Below are 8,017 nucleotides of genomic sequence, written 5' to 3' on the forward strand. Positions count from 1 at the left end.
CTGATAATATCATGCAAATAGTTGGAGAAAAGCTAGACAACAAAAACTTTGCATTATGGAAATTCAGAATGAAAAATTTTCTGGTTGGCAGAGGATATTGGGACTTACGCACAGGAGATGAAGCAGCTCCTGAATTTCCTGAAGCAAATGCAACAAATGAACAGAAGAGAGCTCATAGGTTATGGACTGAAAGAGCATGTAAGGTACTGCATTGGTTTTCACTATGTATATCCGATGCTATGGCTATTCAAATCACTGGCTATGAGTCTCCGAAGGATGCTTGGGATATACTGATGAGAAATTATGGAACCATGACACATGCATGGAAGATCCAGTTGAAACAGTAGTTCAATAATATGTCTAGAAATGGCACGAGCATCCAGGTGTATACCACGGAGATCAAGACCATAGCTGATCAGTTAGCTACCATTGGTTCAAGGGTATCAGAAGATGATATGATTGCTGTTGCATTGAATGGTTTAGGGAAAGAATACAAAGCATTTGACACTTCCATCTCAGTTAAAGTAGATCCCCCTGACTGGGAAGAACTGGTTGCATTGTTGCTGCATGAGGAGGTCAAACTTGGCCTAAATACAGGTTCCAGTTCCTCTCAGAGCAGAGACACTGTGTTATACTCTAGCCAGCATGGCAGAGGCCGTGGTTCATATCGAGGTCATGGTGACACTCGTAATACCTATGGACAGTAGCAGCAGTAGGGAAATTGGCATGGTGCCAATACACAGGGCACGTCCAAGAAACAACACCCCCAATAAAGGTCTGGTGGTTTTAGAGGTAGGGGGAGATCACCTCAAGGAAGAGGAGGTGGATCTGGATCTTGGTAGTCTTGTGATCAGTCCAATAGGGACAAAGATTGTCATTATTGTGGCAGGTATGGGCACATAGCGAAGGAATGTTACAAAAAGCAGAATGACATGAAGGCAAAAGGGAAACAACATGGGCATTATGCATCCTCTAGTGGTGGTCAGGATGATCAGGTTGATAGACTCTTTGCCATGCAGCATGTGTCCAAGACTGCGTCAAGGCAGAACAGAGATGACAGGTGGTACATTGACTCTGGTGCGTCAAACCACATGACTCCGCATGGAGAGTGGTTTGATGAGATGGTTGTAGGTACACATGGTCCTGCATGTACTGGGGATGACACCCAACATGACATAAAGCATAAAGGGATTGTTCCATTGATGATGCCTGATGGCAAGAAGAAAGGCCTGCATGATGTCTTACATGTACCGACCATAACGAAGAATTTGTTGTCCGTGGGTCAAATGGCAGAATAGAATCTGCAACTGAGGTTTAACAAGGATGGATCTTTCATTGAGGAGTATGGAAATGGCTGCAAGCTAATTGCCAAGGGCAGAAGGGATGGCAGGATGTTTACTTTGGAAATGACCATTCCTGAACTTAAAGCAACTATGTTTGCTCATGATGAGAGTGCCATCAGAGATGTAGAGATTTGGCATAAGAGAATTGGACATGTAAATGTACAGAAGCTGAAATCCATGCAGCAGAAGGCAGTCGTACTTGGATTACCGAAATTCAAGTATAACGACTTTGGGCATGTGTGTCCTGCATGTCAGTTTGGGAAGCAGGCACGATTTCCTTTCATGAGACGTGTACAAAACAGCACTAGGCCTTTGCAGTTGGTGCATTCTGATGTCCGGGGACCGTCGCATAATGCGTCTTTTGGAGGTGCACTGTACTATGTCTCATTTATTGATGATTTCAGCAGGTACACTTGGCTGTACATTTTGAAGCATAAAGATGAGGTGTTTGAAGTCTTTAGAGACTTTAAAAAACATGCTGAAAATGAACTTGGCTGCTACATATCATGCTTGAGATCAGATGGAGGAGATGAATATTTATCCAAAGAATTTGACAGATATCTTGCCAAGTATGGGATCAGAAGGCAGCTCACATGTAGCTATACACCGCAGCAGAACGATGTTGTAGAATGGAAGAACAGAGTCTTAATGGAGTCAGCAAGAGCTATGCTAAATGAGAAGTGTTTGCCTAATGCCTATTGGGCTGAAGCAGTAATGACTGCAATTTATGTGCTGAATCACACTCCTACAGCAGGAATACATGCAGTCACCCCTTATGAGAAACTGTATGGTCATAGACCTGACATCAGGCACTTGAAAGTCTTTGGATGTATTGCGTATGTTCATATACCGGATGACAAGAGGAAGAAATTCGATCCTAAGGCAGTGAAGAGTGTATTTTTGGGATATGCACAGGAACGGAAAGCATACAAGTGTTATGTACCTTCTACGCATGAGACACTCATCAGTAGAGATGTAGTCTTTGATGAGTTAGCATCGTGGTATGGGAATCCGATTGTGGTGCCTACTAATGGAGCACCTAGTACGAATCATGCTGAAAATACTCCTACAGAGAGTACTTCTATGAGTGGTCAGACAACAGATGTATCTTTCGCAGTGAGTCCTTGATCAGGACGCTTACGGAACCGTAATTCTACGTCCACTGACACGGACATGTCAGTGAGGGGGAGAAATGACAAGGGAAAAGGAAAAGAAAAGGTTTTTGAGGATGTGGCAGGACCACTCACAACAGGCTATGAGTCATCGAGCAGTGACAGCTTAGACAGGGAATTGGGAATTCCGTCTGTTATGAAACCAGGTGCTAGTCAGAGCCGTTATGTGTCGCCTCATGAGAGGCAAGCTCAAAGTGAGCCACAGCTCAGGAGATCAGAGAGGATCAGGAGACCTGTTGACAAGTTTACATACACTGGTTATGTTGCAAAGCACTATGCTTACATGACAAAAGTGATGGAGATCAAAGAACCAGGTACTTATGCTGAAGCAGTAAAGGATGAAAATTGATGCAATGCTATGGACGAAGAGATGAATGCCTTGGCTGAAAATCAGACTTAGGATTTGATGCCACTACCTGATGGGAAAAAGACCATTGGCTACAAATGGGTCTATAAAATCAAATGTAAGTCTAATGGCAGTGTGGAAAGATACAAAGCTAGGCTAGTTGCTAAAGGATATGCTCAATAGTATGGATTGGATTATGATGAAACATTCAGCCCAGTTGCAAAGATGGCAACCATATGTATAGTAATTGCCTTGGCTGCTGCAAAAGGCTGGAAATTGTAGCAGATGGATGTCAAGAATGCATTCCTCAATGGTGATTTAGCAGAGGATGTATATATGGTTCCGTCGGAAGGGTATGACCACTCTAATTTTCAGCATTATGTGTGCAGGTTGAAAAAGGCACTGTATGGGCTGAAGCAAAGAGGCTTCGAGATCCTGGCATGCTAGGATCAACAGCTACTTGTTGCAGACCCTTGGATTTGTTGTTGGTAGGGCTGATCACAGCCTATTCACAAAGAAGACTGATAGTGGCTTGGTAGTGCTGGTCATATATGTTGATGACCTGATAATTACTGGAGATGATGACATGGGAATTGAGCATGCAATGAAGATGCTGAAATCTGAATTTGACATGAAAGATCTAGGAGATCTAAAGTATTTCTTGGGTATTGAGGTTGTACCAGTTGAAAATAGTTTATGGCTAATGCAGAAGCACTATGCCATGGAAATGCTTAAGAAGTATGGCATGGCTGAATGCAAACCACTGGATACACCTCTGGATCAGAATGTAAAGCTAGACATGAACACTAGGCCTGAAGTTGAAGATGTGACTATGTACAGGCAGATGGTTGGCGGTCTGATTTCCTTAACCATCACTAGGCCTGACTTGAGCTATGTTGTAGGGCTGATAAGCCAGTTTATGCAGAAGCTGAGGAAGCCGCACTTGGATGCAGTTAGACGCATCATGAGGTCTGTTAAGTCCACTGTAGACTATGGGTTGTTCTATGTCAGAGATAAGCCCTTGACATTGATTGGATACACTGATGCAGATTGGGCAGGATGCTCATTTGACAGACGGTCTACGAGTGGCTATGCTTTTGGCTTTGGTAGCGGCATGATCAGCTAGAGCAGCAAGAAGCAGCCTACGGTTGCTTTATCCAGTACTGAGGCTGAGTATAGAGGAGCTGCATTGGCAGCATGTGAGATTGCATGGCTGCTCAAGCTTATGGCTGACTTGGATATACAGGTTGATGCTCTAGTGACACTGTTATGCGACAATCTCAGTAGTGTACTCGTGGCCATGAATCCAGTTTACCATGCCAGGACAAAACACATAGAGGTACACTACCACTTCATTCGAGAGATGGTTCTTGCAGGAAAGGTTGATCTCATGCATGTGAGGACTGATGAGCAAGTTGCAGATATCTTTACCAAGTCTCTAGGTAAAGATAAGTTTTGTGGTTTTAGACAGCTACTTGGTGTGCAGATGCTGTCTTGAGCTTGAGGGGGAGTGTTAGAAGTCAAGCTCTCCCGTCTGTCTGTCTTTATGTATGACCAACATCTGTGACAGCTAGTGTGCAACTGTTTGCATGTGACTACATTGAATAAGTCGGTTTAGCTAGTCGATGACCTGACTAGAGTTAGTCAGTGAGTTAGTCAGTCTAGTTACACTTACACTAGGTTATTCTTTGTAGTGTGGGTATTACTCTAGTGTTGAATAATGAAAGAGAAGAAGAAGAACCTGATGGTTCTCTGTTAGCTCCATCCATGTCTCTCTCTCCCCTCTTTCAACAATAACTCCCAATGAAGTTCTTCTATGTTCATAAGAATCCCATGATTTATATTATGAACAATAAGCTCTTTGACATTCACCCCCTCCTAACCTGCACATCCTCCGGCATGTGCCATTTCATAAGATTACAGGTTAAGGAGGGTCTTCTTCTGATATATCTTCATCTTCATCCTCTAAGTCTTTTTCTTCCTGCTTGTCTTCAAGTAGAGGGCTCATATCTAAGTCATCAAGCTCATAAGTTGAAGATTCTCTTCGTTTAAAGAGTTTGATTCGTTTCCCGGCTATTGGTATTTTTATCATGGTCCCATCCATTTCAGCCAAAGAGTAAGTAGCATTATTATGTACTACTTTTACAACATATGGTCCAAACCATCACTTGGCTAACTTTCTATGAGCACTAGATTGATTGTCCAGGCTGCTATCATAGAAAAGTACCCAATTATTCTCTTGAATAGTTGTTGGACGGAGTTGATGATGCTTGTTAAACCTCTTTTTATTCTTTAATCTTGCTATTTTCAGCCTTTCAATGGTTGTCTTGACATCTTTTGGCCTTCTTTCAAGTTGACTTATGCGCAGAGTCAGCAATTCTTCTCTATTCATGCCTTCATCCCAAGGTAAGATACTCCATGTGACAATGGACTCCTCAATAGGCATGATAGGTGGCTATCCATATATTAGTTCAGCCGGCATATAACCTGTTACTACACTATGGGTAGTTCTATTAGTCCATAATGCGAATGGTAGCATTCTAGGCCATTCCCTCATCTTCCCTTTGCAAGATTTTGCTAAAGCTTTAAGAATTGGTTGATGACCCCTTTTGCTCTTGCCATTGCCTTCAGGGTTGTAGGCTAAAGTAAGAGATAGCTTAATTTCCAATTGAGCAAAGAAATGGAGAGCCTCATCAGCATCCAATTCTCCTCTATCAGCAGTTACTTTGGCAACACATCCATACCTGCAAAATACTTCTTCAAGTAAAAATCTACAAACAGCTTGAGTAGACTTTGTTGTCAAGGCTTTTCCTTCCACTTGATTTGTGATATCTTCTCTAGCAAGTACTAGATATCTCATGTTCCAAATTCCTGTAGGCATGGTTACTAAATCAATAACCCATCTATAGTGAATGGATAAAGGATAGGTAGGCTGAAGCCCATCTCTATGCTTAACCATAGAGTACATTTGACAAACATGACAAGACTCAACAAAATGCTCAATGTCTTTATACATGTTTTGCCACCAAAATGTCTCTTTTATTTTGGCAAAAGTGCCCCATATGCCTCTATGACCAGCCAATAAGCTTTCATGAAATTCTTGAATGACTTGTCTTTGAGTCTTTTTGTCTCCTAAGACACGAACATGCACCCTTCCTTTCTTTTTCGCATGCCTCCAAAGGTAACCATCTTTAAGGAAAAAGCCATAAGCTTTTCTCTTAATTCTCTTGAACTCTTCATTGGACCAATCTTCCTTCTTTGTCATAGTGCTCAAAAATTGGCCAATTTTTAGCCAATCATCTACATAATATTCCTCTTTAAAGTGTGAACAAACCATAACAAAACATTGAGCATTCTGTCTACCAGCTGCCCACTGTCTTTTTTTGGTTGTTTCATCCTTCCTTGTTGATGTAAAAAATTTTTTAGCAGTTGAACCTGTTGTACTTGCTGTAATTATTATTGTACCTGCATTTTTGATTGCTGGATCATCATTAGATTCAACTATACTTGCTGTTTTCAGATTTGTACCTACATTTACAGCATCATTTATAGAATCTGATTCTTCTTCATCCATCATTTCTTCTTCATCCTTATATCTAGCATGCAAAATCATGTGAGCAACTAGATTATCTCTTCCTGCAATATGTTTCAAATCAGGATTTAAGGATTTAATATAAGCTATCCATCTTAGCATAGCTATGTCGGGAGTGGAACAGTTGGCAATCATGCCCAAAAGTGGAAGGCAATCTATTTCAACTATTACATGTGCTCCCATGGAGTACTCCTGATCACATTTCAATGCAGTTACTACTCCCCAAAGCTCTCTTTTAATTTGAGCATACCTTCTTTGTCTTTCATTAAGAACCTTCGCTCCAAAGCGGATTGCATATCTGTTGCCTTCAAGGTCGTCTTGACCAACTGCCCATCCTATTCCAATAGGACTTGTGTCCACTGTGAGTATAACAGGATGTCCATTAGAGTAATTAGCCCTCTTTAAGGTGGGGGCTGAAATCAACAATTTCTTCAGTTTTCGAATAGCTTGGGTATGTTCTTTCTCCCATATAAACCTTTGGCCTTTTCTTAGCAGTTGATAAAGATTTTCAGCAACATGAGCGAAATGTGGTATCCAAATAAGGTAGAAGACACATGCACCAAGAAATGTTCTCACCTCTGAAACATTTGTACATATTTCCTGCATTTTGCTGATAGCATCAATTTTGGATGGAGAAGGCTTTCGGACATATGGACCACACATATGCCCTACCACAAGAACTTCTTCAACTCCAAAAATAGATTTAGTACTTGAAAGAGTAAGATGGACTTCTTCTAATTTAGACAAGATTTGAGCACAATCATTAATATGATCGGAAACAAACTTGCGACATCCAAGTTCATTGAGTTCTTCATTCTTCTCATGAATTTCACATCCTTTGATTGGAACATCATCAAGGAAAGGAAGAGTTAATTGAGGAATAGAATCCCTCAATACTTTATGCATGGCATTCATCATGTGAGCTACTGAATTTGTAGCCCCTTGAGGTAGAGTACACATGCGGACTAAGCCAAGAGACATCTTGATTGTGGTAATGTCTCGGCTTTCCAAAGCAAGCTGAAATTGGTCATAGCCTGAATATAAATCTCCCATGGAATAGATTGCTCTACCTGCAAAAGCTTCAATAAATTCATCAACAATTGTCCCTGATCCAACATTTCTAATAGTGACTTTATTGACAGGCTATAAATCTTGAATGAATCGCAAAGATCCATTCTTCTTAGGCATGGTAAACCATTGATTGGAATATGGAGCTGAGGATGGCTCCAATATTCGCATTTTTATCTTTTCATTTAGAAGTTCCAATAACTTAGGCAAATGAGCCCTTGGTACCAGAATTGGTTTAAGATTCCAACGAATCTGTGGGACCGTAAAAATCACCATTGGTGCCACAATGCTTGGATCCACACAGCCAATTTTATGTGGCTGAAATGAAAAAGCTTTGCCATGATTCTTTAACATCTACATGAAGATTTGCTTTTCAGGTGGCAAGAGGAAAGAGTCCACCAATTTCTAGCTTTTGTAGACTTTCTGCTGCAAATTGGTGTCCAATATCTTTAGGATCACGAAGGCTTGGCTGTTTGGATACCCTTTCTGCCAGTCC

The sequence above is a fragment of the Lygodium microphyllum genome, chromosome 3 (genome assembly GCF_053477565.2).
Source record: "Lygodium microphyllum isolate KBCC chromosome 3, Lygodium_microphyllum_v1.1.10, whole genome shotgun sequence".
Classification (NCBI taxonomy): domain Eukaryota; kingdom Viridiplantae; phylum Streptophyta; class Polypodiopsida; order Schizaeales; family Lygodiaceae; genus Lygodium; species Lygodium microphyllum.